The 12746-nt window shown below is 39.5% G+C and overlaps 1 pseudogene; it reads left to right on the plus strand.

Annotated features, from left to right (window-relative positions):
• Positions 1-6612: 6612 nt before the first annotated feature.
• Positions 6613-9616, plus strand: LOC100617703 (polyadenylate-binding protein 4-like; annotated as a pseudogene).
• The last annotated feature ends 3130 nt before the right edge of the window (positions 9617-12746 follow it).

A 12746-nucleotide genomic window follows, 5' to 3' on the forward strand; every position in this document is an offset into this window, starting at 1 on the left:
ACTCATTCTTATTAAAAACATTAGAAGACATAGAAATAAATGGAACTTTCCTTAAAATAATAAGTTCTATCTATCTAAAACCATTAGCAAGCATTATCTGTAATGGATATAAACTAGAAGCCTCCCTCTAAGATCAAGGGAAAGCAAGGATGCTCATTATCACCACTATAACAAAATATTGAACTAGAAATGTTAGGTATAGCAATAAGAGAAGAAAAAGAAGTGGAAAGAATTAGAACTAAACTAAACTATAAAGAAACTAAACTATTGCTCTTTGCAGATTATGTAGTAGCATACTTAGTCTAGAGAATCAACTAAAAATTAGCTGGAATGACCACCAACTTTAGCAAAGTTGCAGGACATAAAATAAACCCACCAAATCATCAGCATTTCTATATAATACCAACAAAGTCCAGCAGGAGGAGACAGAAAGAGAAATTCTATTTAAAATACCTATAGATGATATAAAGTCCTTGGGAGTCTTCCTACTTAGATAAACCCAGGGATTATATGAACACAATTACAAAAACACTTTAAACACAAATAAAGACAGATCTAAACAATGGGAGAAATATTAACTGCTTTTGGGTAGGCCACATCAATTGAATAAAAATGATAATTCTACCCAAGTTAATTTACTTATTCGGTGCCATACTTTGAGAGAATTGTTTTATAGAGCTAGAAAAAGCAACAAAAAAATTCATCTGGAAGAAAAAAAAATCCAGAATATCAAGAAAACCAATGAAAAAAAAATTTTAGCAAGTTGGACTAGCAGTTTCAGATTTCAAACTTTATTACAAAGCACTAAACATTAAAGCAATCTGGTCCTGGCTAAGAAATAAGTGGATCATTGGAATAGATTAAGCATATAGCAGATAATATTAAATGACTATAGTAATCTAGTGCCTGATAAAACCAATGGGCCAAGTTATTGGTAGAACAACACATTGTTTGACAAAAATTGGCTGGGAAATTCCAGTCATATCACAAAGAGATCAAAGATAAGGGAAAAGGACCTATTTATGCAAAAATATTTGAAGCATCTCTTTGTCAGTCTAAGAAATGGAAATTAAGGGGATGCCTTCAATTGGGGAATGGCTGAACAAGTTGTAGTATATAATTATGATGGAATTCTATTGTACTATAAGAAATGACAAGTATAATTGTTTTAGGAAAAGACTTAAATGAAGAGAAGAGTTCATACAAGAGAAGGCTTATATGAACTCATACAAATTTAAGTGAGCAGAATTTGGAGAACATTGTACTTAATAACATCAATATCATAAGGATAATTGACTGCAAAAGACGTAGCTTCTCTTATTAAAACAATGATATAAGACAATTCCAAAGGATGCAAGATGAAAAATTCTGTCTCCCTCCAGAGAGAGAACTGATGAATTCTGAATGTAGATTGAAGCTGACTTTTAACATTTTCTCAGGTTTTTGTTTTGTATTTGTTTTTTTTTGCAACTTGGCTAATATGGAAATATGTTTTGCATTACTTCACATGTTTAATTGATAACAAATTGCTTGCCTTCTCAAGGAGGAGTGAGGGGGACAAGCAAGGGAGAGAATTTGGAATGCACAATTTTAAAGAATAAATGTTAAATATTTTATATGAAATTGGGAAATATTTAATGAAATAGAAATATATTTAAAATGAACATAATTGAATACTAGCATGTCATAAGAAATGACTAAAGGAATTTCAATGGAATTTGGGAAAATTTGTACAAATTCTGAAAAATGAAGTAGGGGAATCAGGGAATGATATATATGATAAAAATAATATTGTGAAAACAAACTACTTTGAAGGACTTAAGAACTTTGATGAATGCAAATGACCAATCGCCATTCCAGAGACTCCATGATGAAACATGCCACTTATCCCTGGGTCTTGGGGGTAGAGTGAGATTTATTTTTTTGTATATAAACAGTATGGGAATTTGCAGACAAGGGGGTTTTCTTTGTTTTATCCTTTCTTCTTATCTCCCCCTCTTCCCTTGCTCCTTCCCTTCTTCCCTCCCTCCCTTCCTTCCTGTCTTACTTCCTTCTTTCCTTCTTCCCTCCCTCCCTCCCTCCCTCCCTCCTTCCTCCCTTCCTCCCTTCCTCCTTTCCTTCCTCCCTCCCTCCCTCCCTCCCTCCTTCCTTCCTTCCTTCCTTCCTTCCTTCCTTCCTTCCTTCCTTCCTTCCTTCCTTCCTTCCTTCCTTCCTTCCTTCCTTCCTCCCTCCCTCCCTCCCTCCCCCCCTCGTCCCTCCCTCCCTCCCTCCCTCCCTCCTTCCTTCCTTCCTTCCTTCCTTCCTTCCTTCCTTCCTTCCTTCCTTCCTTCCTTCCTTCCTTCCTTCCTTCCTTCCTTCCTTCCTTCCTTCCTTCCTTCCTTCCTTCCTTCCTTCCTTCCTTCCTTCCTTCCTTCCTTCCTTCCTTCCTTCCTTCCTTCCTCCCTTCCTCCCTTCCTCCCTTCCTTCCTTCCTCCCTTCCTCCCTTCCTCCCTTCCTCCCTTCCTCCCTTCCTCCCTTCCTTCCTTCCTCCCTTCCTCCCTTCCTCCCTTCCTCCCTTCCTCCCCTCCTCCCTGTTAACTGAAAGACATTATTAAAATAATTTAAATAAAGGTATCCATCATTGAATAACTTCTTACAAAGAACTTCATCTAAAAAGTATCATTTATAACTCAGCAGGACACTATCCCTTGCAGTTTTCGGAAGTTCCCAGCAGGTGGCATGAGGCCTCCTTCAAGTCTAGGCAGTTCCCAGCAGGGGGTATGATTGGCAGTTCTAGGTAGCTTTCCAACAAGCATGAGAGTCTCCTGCAGTTCTAGGCAGTCTCAGCAGGAGGCATGAGGATCTCCTGCAGTTCTAGGCAATCGCCAGCAGGTGGCAGAAAGGCTCCATAATTCCTCTCAACATTCCTCCTCAGTCCTTCTGGTTCTTGTTTCTTGTTAACTGGTGCTCTTGACCTCTATTCAAGTGACCTAAACTGAGATTTCTGAGGCACCTAGGGAGGGTTTCCGCATCTATCTTTTCAAGTGATAAGACCTAGTATCTGAAATCCCACCATTAGAGTCTCTTTTCTTTGGATTAAGAATTGTCCTTTTTTTGTTTGTTTGGCAATCTGATCTTTATCACATTTGATACTCACTAAATTCCTCTGAAGTAGGCAAGGAGCCTGCTGTAGTGCTGGAATTGGATTAAGGGAACTGAGTCCACATTCTGCCCTTGTTGGGTTCTGGTCCTGTCCGGGAGCCTCAGTTTTCTTTCTTTTCCATTCATTCCTATCTCCTAAAGAGGGTAAAACTTCCAAGGTGTTCCCTGTTAGACAAAAGGCACAGTTCTGCCTACTCTGGGACCCTAACCATACAGTTTCAATAAACTTTCTCCCACCCACCAGGTGCTCCACTTTGTTGCTGCCCCTCACAAAGGGAACAGGGATACTGCTACCCTCTGCCTCCAAGAACCTACCTCTCTTGGAGAACAGATTCGAGTGCAATAACTACAATGCTCAGAGATATCCTTTGCCCTTCACACTTCTGGGAAAGGTGTCTCTGATCCAAGTTAGCCCAGAGCTGAGAAAACAGCCTTACTTACTGCTCTCAAGTCTCAAGTGAAAGGCAGCAGAGAGGAATGGATGGAGGACTCTCAGAATCAGGAAGATCTGAGTTCAAGTCCTGTCTCTGCCACATAGTGGCTGTGCCTCTGGGCAATCTGCTGAACCTCTCAGGGTGCTGGATATGTCCCTTAGACTCTAAATTGAAGAACTGTTGTCAGTCTGGATTGGTAGAGGGAGTTTTCTCACTGGGGAGTTCTTACATCAATAAAATCACAAATAGGACCAAAAAAGATCCAAATAATTTCTCAGAATAGGATCTTTCAAATCATCCTAAGATGGTACAACTATTCTGAGGAGTAACAGTTATGTCTTACCATTACCTAGGAGAGGAGTGAAGGGAACAACAAATATTTGTTAAACACTTATGTGCCAGACACTGTGCTAAACACTTTATATATGTTATCTAATTTGATCCTCACAACAACTCTGGAAGGTAGGTGCTCTTATTATCCCCATTTTACAGAGGAGGAAAATGAGGCAGACAGAAGTTAACTATTTTGCCCAGGATCACATGGTAGTAAATATCTGAGGTGAATTTGAAACCAGATTTTTCTGAGTCCAGGATCAGTCTTCTATCTACTCCACTTTTTTAGCTACCTCTGAATCAAAGCTTGAAGAGACCTTTAGAGGGTGCCGCAGACCAGCATATACTTGGACCTGATAATGGGCATAGAAGCGGCTGAAATATTTTGGAAGGGGTTTCTTATTGGTGGGTTCTTATATTTTACTTTTACCCAACTCCATTGAAAAAGAAGGAAGGAAGGAAGGAAGGAAGGAAGGAAGGAAGGAAGGAAGGAAGAAAGAAAGAAAGAAAGAAAGAAAGAAAGAAAGAAAGAAAGAAAGAAAGAAAGAAAGAAAGAAAGAAAGAAAGAAAGAAAGAAAGAAAGAAAGAAAGAAAGAAAGAAAGAAAGAAAGAAAGAAAAAAGAAAGAAAGGAAGGAAGGAAGGGAGGAAGGGAGGAAGAAAGGAAGGAAGAAAGAAAGAAAGAAAGGAAGGAAGGAAGGAAGGAAGGAAGGAAGGAAGGAAGGAAGGAGGAAGGAAGGTAGGAAGGAAGAGAGGAAGGAAGGGAGGGGGGGAGGGAGGGAGGCAGGAAGAAAGAAAGGAAGAAAGAAAGAAAGAAAGAAAGAAAGAAAAAGAAAGAAAGAAAGAGGAAGGAAGGAAGGAAGGAAGGAAGGAAGGAAGGAAGGAAGGAAGGAAGGAAGGAAGGAAGGAGGGAGGGAGGGAAGGAAGAAAGACAAAATCCACTTGGCAAATAGGAAAAAAACACATTCCCACCCTGCCTACATCCAAGCCTCACTTTACACCATTCCATCACTTCTCTGTCAGGAAGTGGGTACAATGATTCATTATGGGTCTTCTTGATTGTGGTTGGTTGTTTGCATTCATCAGAGTTGTTAAGTGTTTCAAAATGCTTTGTTTTTTACAAGACTGTTTTAATTGTATAATTAATTGCTCTTCTTGTTCTGTCTGCTTTGTTCTACCCAGTCCCTACATGTTTTCCTTTATCATTTCTTGTGGCACATTGGTATTCCACAGTATAACATATGGGCATCTAAGTGGCCCAAGAGATAAAGCACTGAGGCTGGTGCCAGAAACATGGAGTTCAAATTTAGCCTCAGACTCTTACTAGCTGTGTGACTCTGTGTAACCTCTGTTTGTCTCACTCTTCTTACCTGTAAACTTAGGATACTACTACCCCCTATCTCACACTGTTGTTGCAATATTATTTATTCAGTCATTTCCCAGTTGATAGCCCACACTATACCCCATAGGGTTTTTTTTTTCCTGCTACTACTAAAGAGCTATGATAAAGACTATACATCTTCTTTTAAAAAATTTTGTTTTGGGGTATAAGCCTTGTAGTAGTATGTCTGGGTTCAAGACTGTGCCTTAACTTCCAAAAGCCTTCCATTCTGAGATATGATTTGTTTTCATTGACTAACAAAACTTGATCCTGTGACTACTAATAATAAAACCACACTCTGTGAATTACATGTTTTCTTTTAGTGGGTATTTTCTAGGGGCCGAGAGAATAAGATCCCTTATCAGGTCTCTTTTTGTTCTGTGAGTCTTTTGCATACTCACAGGAACCCTCTATTGATTATACTCTGTGGCTCCTGGGGCAGGTTGGTCTCTGGGATTTTTCCTTCCTAGGGAGAGAATCCCTTTGCCGCTTTTATTTTATTATTTTATTAATTTATTTACCCATTTATCTATCTATCTATCTATCTATCTATCTATCTATCTATCTATCTATCTATCTATCTATCTATCTATCTATCTATCTATCTATCTATCTATCTATCTATCTATCTATCTATCTATCTATCTATCTATCTATCTATCTATCTATCTATTCACTTATTTATTTGTTTGTTTGTTTGATTTATTTTATTGTTATTGAGAAATTCCGTAAATAGAACCGCCAGCAGAGGGCCCCAGAACACTGCCGACCTACTTAGTCAACCAAAAAACCCTCCAAACCCAGACCTTCCTTCTCTCCCGCAAAAACAACAAACCCTTACAGTAAAGACAGAAGAGTAGAAGCCAGAAAATTCTCCCTATCTTCCTCTTTCATGACTTCTCCTGTGTATTTATGTATGTATGTGCATGCATGTATGTATTCATGCAGCCATCCGTCGGTCCGTCCGTCCATCCATCCATTCATCCTTTTGGCGTTGAAAGAGAACGTCTTTGCCCCATCCTCCCCGTCGCCCTCCCACTGTCGCCTCCCCATCGTGCCTGGGTAGCTGGCTCCCGCGTGTCCGCGCTACTGTCAGTCTGTCGGTCTGCCCACTCTCGACGAACGCGTGTCTGTCTGTCGCCCCTACCTGTCTGTCCTGGGCGGTCTGTTTCCGTGTCCGCCTCCCATGCGCGTGCCCCTGCGTGTTCCTCTCATTCTCTGCCCCTAATTTGCCCTCTGCCGAGACACTCCTCACCAATCCCTTTCCCCTCAATCCCCTCCGCATCCCCCAATCAACCTCCCTTTCCCGCACCCACAGGCTCTACATGGGACACTCCTTTGCTTCCCCGCGGGGCGGTCCGCTGCCAGGCAAGGCCCCCTTTGTGGTCTCCTGCTTCCACCCAGAACAAATCCGGGGACTGAATACACCTCATTCCCTTCTTGCGCTGCAGCTGCCTGCTGGTGTTTTCATTTGAAAAACCTCTTCACCCCAAGGCTTGTCCGAGAAAAAAACACCGTATAGAACCCGGGACGCTGCTATTGAAAGTCCTTTTGGTGCGTGGGCTTTCTGGCCAGGAAACTGAGGGTCCAGTTTGATATAAGGAGAAAGGGAGATTCAGAGTTTGAGGTTAAAGGTGGACTCCGAGGCGTTCCCCAGGGAGAGGGGGAGAAAAAGCCCGGTTTGGGCTTGAGCTTTTTTGCTCAGGTTATCTCTCTCAACAAGCCACCGAGATTCCCCGACGTTGTTGTTCTTGGCAGTGAGCCACTAAGACTTTCTCTTGCCCTTGTCTCCTACAACCTTTTGGTCTCAGCCAAGATTTTCAGCGTCTTTTCTTTCCCTTGCCTTGGTACCAAAATGCCTTTATTCTGCTGGGCACTGGGGGAGGGGGGGGAAGGGGAGAGGGGGGAATCACTTCTGCCAGTAGCTCTCTTACGGCCTCCCTCTGTTTGCACTCAGGTGTCAGGAGACATCTCGGAGATGTTCAACCTCTTTACTATGCTCTCCGTGGAGGTCTGCAGCCCGGTTTGATACTGATTATGCCCTGTCTACCAGGAACTTTGATGTAATGAAGGGCAAACCTATTTGTTTTATGTAGGATCCCTCATTGAGGAAATCAGAATTTGGGAATATTTTCATTAAAAACCACTAGGTGAGGGCCAGCTGGGTGCTTCAGTGGGTACATAAACCAGGCCTGGACTCAAGAGTACTGGGTTCAAATTTGACCCAGACACCCACCCTCCCCCAGTTGTGTGACCCTGGGGAAGTCACAGCTCCAGTTGCCTAGCCCTTACTTTTCTTCTTCCTTATGGATTCTCAGACAGAAGTGATGGGTTCAAAAACAGTAAGGAAAAACAAACAATTCAGTGCAGCACTGGATAGATAGTAAACTGATCCTGGAGTAAGGAAACCCAGAATTCAAATCCAATCTGACACTTACTAGTTGTGTGACCTCAGGACTTCTGTCTGCCTTAGGTTCCTTGACTTTAAAATGGGAATAAAATAGCACCTACCTCCCAGGGTTTTTTTTTTTTCTTTATATATATTTTATATCTTTTCCAGTTTACATGTCAGTACAATTTTTTTAAGCCCTTACCTTCCTTCTTAGAATCAATACTGTGTATTGGTTCTAAGACAGAAGAGCGGTAAGAGCTAGGCAATGGGGGTTAAGTGACTTGCCCAGGATCACACAGCTGGGAAGTGTCTGAGGCCATATTTGAACCTAGGACCTCCCATCTCTAGACCTGGTTCTCAATCCACTGAGCCACCCAGCTGCCCCCAGTACAATTTCTTAATATTTATTTTCTGATATTTTGTAATCCATATTCTCTCTCATCCTTTTATTCCTCGCTCCTCCCTTAAAAAGGCAGGTAATATGATATAGGTCATACATATATTATCATATAATACATATTTCCATGCTCATCATATTGTGAAAGAAGACACATATTGCTTATACTAGAGAAGAATTCATGGAGGAAACAAGGAATGGTATGTTGCAGTCTGCATTTGAACTCTGTTTCTTCTATGGTGGTGGATCTTTTTTTTTTTTTGTCATGAATCTTTTGGAGTTGTTCTGGATCTTTACCTTGTGGATAAGTCATTTGCAGTCGATCATCATACATTATTGTTGTTAGAGTGAACAACACTGTCCTTGTTCTGCTCACTTCACTTTGTATCACTTCATAAAAGCCTTTGAAGGTTGTAATTTCTTAAGGCACATTATAAGTGTATTTATATCGTACCTAATTCGGACATTTCCCAACTGATGAACATCCCTTCAGTTTCCAGTTCTTTGCCACCATAAAAAGAGCTGATATAAATATTTTTGTACAGGTAGGCCCCTTTCCCCTACCTTTGATCTCTTTGGAATACAGACCTAGGAGTGGTGTCGATAGGTCAAAGAGTATGCTTTGTTTTATGGGTTCCAGATTATTTTCCAAAATGGTTGTATTATCCATGGGTTGTTTTGAGGCTCAAATGAGACAGTAATTGTAAATCTTTGGCACAGTGCCTAGTATATAGTAAGGTTAAAGATTATTGCACCACTGTACCACCATCATTATTATTACAAGCTTGAATAAATTTTATTTTTGACACCTTTTCAGCATTTGATGACATTGTGTCCTTTTAAGTGCTGTGTGATGAGAATAGTTCTAAAGATGACCTTTTTGTGTATTTTAAGACCCAGGATTCTGCAGATCAGACTATGGAGAAGAAGAAAAGCATGCTTCTCAAGGACTGCAAAATATTCCTTGGTAGATTCAAGTCAAGGAAAGAGCAGGGAGGTGAGCTGGGAGCCAATGCAAAGAAATTCACCCACATTTATATTGAAAACTTTGGAGATGATGTGGATGATGAAAGATTAAAGAAACTTTTCAGCAGAGATGGTAGAACTCTGACTGTACAAGTGATGACTGGCCCCAATGGGGAATCCAAAGATTTTGGTTTTATGAGTTTTGAGAAAATGGATTGAAAAGATATCAACTAGAAAATGGTATCTGTAGCCTGAACAGAGGGAAAAAGTTGAATTCTAGGCTGAGTTAAAATGGGAATCTGAGTAGCTAAAACAGGAGAGAATAGATACTAAGACTAGGGTGTGAATCTCTTTGTTATGAACCTGTATGACACTAATGATGATGAAAATTTAATTAAGAAAAGGATTTCCTCCATTTAGCTCAATTAGTGGTGCCAATGTGATACTCAAAGATGGGTGCAGCAAAGGTCTTGTTTTTGTCTAACTTTTCTCACTTGATGAGGCTATCAAAGGAGTAACAGAAATGAATGGATCCACCATGATCTCTAAGTTCCTGAAAGCCAAATTTGTCTAAAAGCAAGAAGAAAGAAAAGCTCATTTTTAACAATCAGTATATGTAGCAAGAATGAGAGCTCTCCCTAATATTATGGTCATTAATCAGCTTTAACTGATGTGCTGGGGATACTCCCTGCTAAGAGTAACCCAGGTTCAGAATGATCCTTCTTATTATGAACTTGATCAAATAGCCTAGGTGAAACATAACAACTTGGGAGGATTTATGGCTCCCATGAAATGTCAAATGCTATTGTCCTTCTGGGCCATGTCCAACTCATTGCCACCAGGCTCTGATCAGTAATGCTTATGCTTCTCATGGCCTCCCTCCTACACCTTAGTGAGCTGGGGGTTCCCACTGCTACGCAGAAATTATCTTTTAGATCCTCTGTAGGCTTCAAATGCCCAAAGCCTCCATTCAGCCTTTGTAAGCACCTCAGCCTATAGTTTATGCTTATGGCCTTGGAGTTTTTATAGGCTTCCATGTTGGCTGCTGCTTCTCTGTATGAAAAGAAATAGATGGTGGGAGAGACTTTGTTCCCACTGATTTAAGCCAGGCATGATAGTTTTTTTGGGAAGATCACAGATATATAGCTAGAAAATGAAAATTCAGAATGCTGTACATGTTGGGGTCACCAGAATCTCCCTGTTTAAAGGGAGAAGAAAAATTAAAACTATCTTTAGTAATATAAAAATGCTCCAAATCACTATTATTTAGAGAAATGCAAATTAAAACAACTCTGAGGTATCACCTCACACCTATTAGATGGACTAATATGACAAAGGAAAATGCTAAATGTTGGAGGGGATATGGGAAAATTGGGACATTAGGGGGTGGCTAGTTGGCTCAGTGCTTAGAGACAGGAGGTCCTAGTTGTGTAACCCTGGGCAAGTCACTTAACCCCTATTACCTAGCCCATATCATTTCTGCCTTGGAACCAATACTTAGTATTGGTTCTATGATAAAAGGTAAGGTTTTTTTTTTTTGGTTTGTTGTTTTAAGAAAATGGAGACATTAATAAACTGTTGATGGAGTTGCTATAACCATTCTGGAGAGCAATTTGGAACCATGCCCATAGGGTTCTAAAACTATGCATATTCCTTGACCCAGCAATACCACTACAAGGTCTATGTCTCAAAGAGATCAAAGATAGGAGAAAAGGATCTATTTGCACAAAGATACTTATAGTAGCTATTTTTGTGGTGGAAAAGAATTGGAAACTGAAGGGTGTGTAATTAGGATTTGTTCCCCAATTTGTTCCTCTAAATCCCAGCTTCCCATGTTCCCTCTCATGTTACATGCTAATGTAGGTAGAATATAAGTTTTGTGTAGCTCCATCCCTCATTCTCTTTTTTTCCTGATCACAGCTGGGAAAGTGGGCTTTATGCCAGGTAGGAGAATCTACACATGTGAGTTTACTTTTTGGTAGATAATTAGGTTTGAACTTGTTTTTCTTTTAGTTTATTTTCTTTATACTTCAAGTGATTATTAATAAACTTCATAAAATATAATACTTGGAGTTATTAGATATTAATTTAAATCTTACAAGGAATATCCATTAACTTGGGAATGACTGAACAAATTGTGGCATATGTATGATTGTAATAGAATACTCTGGTGCCATAAGAAATGATGAACAGGACAAAGTGAGCAGAATCAGGAAAACAGTAATAAATATATGATGATGAACTATGAATAACTTAACTATAATCCACAATGCAAGGATCCAAGACAGCCTCAAGAAACTCATGGTGAAACACTCTATCCACTGCCATAGAAAGAATTGATGGAATCTGGATGCATATTGAAGCATATCATTTTTTATTTTATGTCTTTTATAAGTTTTTTCTTGTGTAAGCAAGATGTCTTCTTTCTCTACATGATGAACATGGAAATAAGTGTTGTATGATAGCATATGCATAACTTATATTACCTGGTATCTTGGTGAGGGGGAAAGAGAGAGAGGGAGGGACAGAACATGGGTCACAAAATGTCAGGAAAAGATTATTAAACTTATATTGACATGTAAAAAAAGAAATGATGAACAGGATGGTTTCAGAAAAACTTGGGAAGATTTAAATGAATTCATCCAAAGTGAAGTGAGCAGAAACAGAAGATCCTTGTACCTGATAACAGCATATTTATAACAGCTTTTTTTGTGGTGGCAAAGAAGTGGAAATTGAAGGATGCCCATCAACTGGAGAATGGCTGAACAAGTTGTGGCATACGATGGCGATGGAACACTATTGCACTGTAAGAAAAAATGAGCAGGATAATTTTAGAAAAACATGGAAAGACCTATATGAAATTATGAAGACTGAAATGAGTAGAACCCAAAGAACCTTATATAAAGCAAAAGAAATATTGTTTGAAGAATGACTTGTGTATGTCCATCTCCAAAAAAGGAACTGATAAATAGAAATAAATGAGATAGTTTTATATATACACATATCTTTTTGTCAAATGATGCTTCTCTATATCAAGACCATGTTATCATTCTCAAGGACCTATGGTGAAAAAGGCTATTCACCTCTAGAGAGAGAACTGTTTAACTCTGATTGAAACATATTTTTGAAAACTTTATTTTTCTTGTTTTCCAACTGGTTGATCACAAGGGTCGATGGGGATATGGTTGGGGATGTAGACTGTAAGTGATCACCCTAGTGCAAATATCAATAATATGGAAATAGGTCTTGATCAATGACACATGCAAAACCCAGCTCATCAACTACAGGAGGGGGATGGGAGGAAGGGAGGGAAAGAACATGAACCATGGAACCATGGGGAAATATTCTAAATTAACTAATTAAATAAAAATTTCCCCCCCAAATTTTTTTTCTTGTTTTTTCTTGTTTATGTTTTTTTGCAACATGATTAATATGGAAATATGTTTTGTATGTCTTAACATGCATAATTGATATCAAATTGCTTACCTTCCCAAGGATTGGGGAGGAGTGGGAGAGAGAGAGAGAATTTGGAATGCAAAATTTTAAAAAGTGAATGTTAAAAACATTTACACATAATTGAGAAATACTTAACAAAACAAATAAAAACACATTTTTATAAAAGGAAAAAAAGTTAAAGGGCGAGAAGGCCACTGAAGTATTATGTGCTCACCCTGCCAAGAAGGAAACTGCTTAAGAAGTTGTTG

The sequence above is a fragment of the Monodelphis domestica genome, chromosome 2 (assembly GCF_027887165.1).
Source record: "Monodelphis domestica isolate mMonDom1 chromosome 2, mMonDom1.pri, whole genome shotgun sequence".
NCBI lineage: Eukaryota > Metazoa > Chordata > Mammalia > Didelphimorphia > Didelphidae > Monodelphis > Monodelphis domestica.